Raw genomic sequence first — 3,360 nt, 5'->3', positions numbered from 1 at the left:
GTACCAACCTCGGTACTTCTGTGCTGGACTTAACGTAGGATTCGAATTCAAGAGCTCTGGCCATTGCATCTTGCATAGTAGTGGGGTGTGCCTGCTTTACTTGTATCTTCAGTTGTGGACTGTCCAAGGCATCTACAAACTGATCCCTCAGCAACAGGTTTGAGGACATCAGGTGGTGCAGTTGGGTAGGCCTTGTGTGCCATACTGTTATGACAGCGGAAGTCACGCGATGCTGGGAGCATGCGCGCTGGAGTTTCTAGAAGGATCATGACTTATCAGGGGAACCTCACAAATATCCCAGTGTTTGCTAGATGCCCTCTTTTTTAGTATATAAGCCAGCGATAGATCAAAGAGAATTGCATAGATAGAGAGAGAGAGAGATAACTGAGTCAAGCAAACAGTAGGCACCGTAAGTAAAGTGTGTGAATCACTGTGATTTATAGCCTGTGTTTATAAAAGTAGTTAAGTTTATAGTGACTGTGGAAATTCTGTGTATTACAAAGCTGTATCAAGAAAGAATAAACTAGTTTTAATTAAGAAAGGACTTGTATAGCTGAAGTTCCTCAGAAAAAAATTTATACCAGAAATTAAAAAACGAGCTTAGCTTCATTCTGCACATCAAGCAGATATGTGTCATGTGTTCAAGGGCTCTGAACATCCTCTGTGTCCTCTCTTCCAGCTCTTGGGGAGCAGATCGATGTTCTATGCTCAGGATCTATCATGCCCTGATTCGATCCAAACTGGACTATGGGTCTTTGGTTCTGCCAGGACCTCATCCTTGAAGATGCTGGACCCCATTCACCATCTGGGACTTCAGCTCTGCCCCGGGGCTTTCCACCTTTCTCCAGTCCAGAGTTTGTACACTGAGTCCCACGAACCTCCTCTTCGCCTCCGTCATTTGCAACTTTCTTTACAATATGCTACCAAGCAACATCAACTGGCCCAATTTTCTCTATCTTCTGTTTCCATCCAGTTTTTCTGGATACCTGGCCATGTTGGTATTCACTGGAACAAACTCGCTGATACTGCAGGTAAGTCCATCTGCTCTGGTGCCGTCACGGTCGTGCATGTCCCGTACATGGACTACAGTCCCGTCTTTAAGGCGCGGCTTCGTGCTAGTTGGCCATCGACCTGGGTGAGCAATGTCATAACAAGCTTTTCCAGATCAAACCTTCTGTTGGTCTTTGGCCGTCTTGCTTCTGTAAGGAACGGAAGGAGGAAGTTGTCCTGGCAAGGCTACGCATTGATCACAGTTTTTTAACCCATCGTTTTATTTTATCCGGTATTGACCCACCAATGTGTAGCCATTGTGACACTCAAGTTACAATAGCCCATATTTGACTGTCGTGCCGTCGTTACGACCGTGAGCAGCGGTACCACTTTAGACACGTGTTTTCTAAGAGTTTACCCCGACATTGGACAGTGTCATTGGTAATGGTGACACTGTCCAACTAGATTGTATTTTTAATTTTTTATGCACTATAGGTCTTTTTAATTGTATGTAAATCTTTTATCGACATATTTTGGTTTTAACTCGCTGTATTTTTACATTTTACTCTAATTTACTTTCACTGTTTTTACTGGTTGTTTGGCGCAGATAGCCTTGTTGCTTTGCACCATAAAGCACCAAACAAACAACTAATCTTGGCTTTGTGATTGGGGAACACCTTGCAGCTGTCACATGGAGCAGAGATGTCCTAGTTCCATTTTCTATGTGGGGCTTTTGGAGGAAGTAATTGGGCACATTCCAAAATTCAATACTAGCATTTATCATTGGCATGCCTTGTTCCTAAAGTCACCTTTTGTGATCATTCACTTTCTGTGTTGCTTCAACTTTGTCTCAAGACATTTAAGGGCCAAAAGAGTTAAGATTGAAAAATATAATATATGGAAGTCTCTATGGGGGATATGATAACTTTGATAAGTGAATTACAATTTACACCTGACGTGCATGCAATAACTTTTTAAAAATATAAATTCACTGTAAAACATATCACTTAAATTGAAATAAATTTATTTTACTTAGATTTGTTTGTTTGTTTTTGAATTTCGCACAAAGCTACACTAGGGCTATCTGCACTAGCCATCCCTAATTTAGCAGTGTAAGACTAGAGGGAAGGCAGCAAGTCATCACAACCCACTCTTGGGCTACTCTTTTACCAACGAATAGTGGGATTGACCGTCACACTATAATGCCCCCACAGCTGAAAGGGCGAGCATGTTTGGTGGAACGGGGATACGAACCCGCGACCCTCAGATTGCGAGTCAAGCGCCTTATCCACCTGGCCATTTTACTTAGAATCACTTAGAGCAACCACTATTACTCAGGCTTAATATGAAAGTGCAATTAGATCTGAAGAAGAGCAGTTGCTAGAAACATTGCCAAGTAAAATAAATTGCTTCTATTTCATCAGTGTGTTTTTACAGTGATTTTATTTTATTGGTTTTATCTCCCAAAGTTGTGCATGGAAATACAAAATCCTCTGAAAACGTTTTTCTTTTGTTTGATGTCTATCTTAGAAAGAACAACAAAGTGTTTCAGATTTGTAGCCATCATTGAATCAACCGGGACATCACGGTAGTTCCAATGCTGATTAGAATCATTGAATTTTAGAATGTGCCCATTCTGACCTTTCAGGAGAACAGTTTGTTCTTTTAAAGAGAATCAAAACTCTCTTAAAGAAGACCCATTTTTGTTTGGTATTCTCAGGTAAACTTATTTCTGCACAAGAATAAGATAGGTCTACTTAATAACAGGAGAATCGAGCAAGAAATTAGCAAGGTATATTTATTTGAATAAATGACAGAGTTTAAAGCTATGTGAAAAATAAATAGGGCTGTGTGAGAAATAAATAGATTTGGCATGTGATGTAAAGTGTAAATAATTTTTATTATAAGACAAAGCAAAAAAGTGTATATACTTGCATGGACTTTTAGACAATTGCCTATTACTGAATTAGTGAATATGTTAACAGCTTTAATCAAGCAGAACTCAGTCTTAACAAAGACTCCTTACAGAAATAGGACACCATGGTGCTCTTCAGATATGATGAGCATCATTACGTGATGGCTTGGTCATTCTCTCACTACATGCAAAAGCTGTAACCTCTAAATATCATCTACTTGGCCCACAAATTATACAAAGGGTGAAGTGCAGCAACATCCTTATAGACAAAGTAGATACTATCTGCTAGATAAAAAAAAGGAGATTTAAATGAAACAATTTCAACATCTCTCTGGATCACATGTTTAAGCCAAAACCGCATATAAATCAACTAAATGAAAAATGCTAAAAACTCTTATACTAATAACGATGGTGGAAAATGTATTGTTACGTCTCCGTTTGTTAATTGATTTTTT

This window comes from Limulus polyphemus, unplaced genomic scaffold (genome assembly GCF_000517525.1).
Source record: "Limulus polyphemus unplaced genomic scaffold, Limulus_polyphemus-2.1.2 Scaffold998, whole genome shotgun sequence".
NCBI classification, from domain to species: domain Eukaryota; kingdom Metazoa; phylum Arthropoda; class Merostomata; order Xiphosura; family Limulidae; genus Limulus; species Limulus polyphemus.
Note: the sequence above shows the minus strand (reverse complement) of the source record.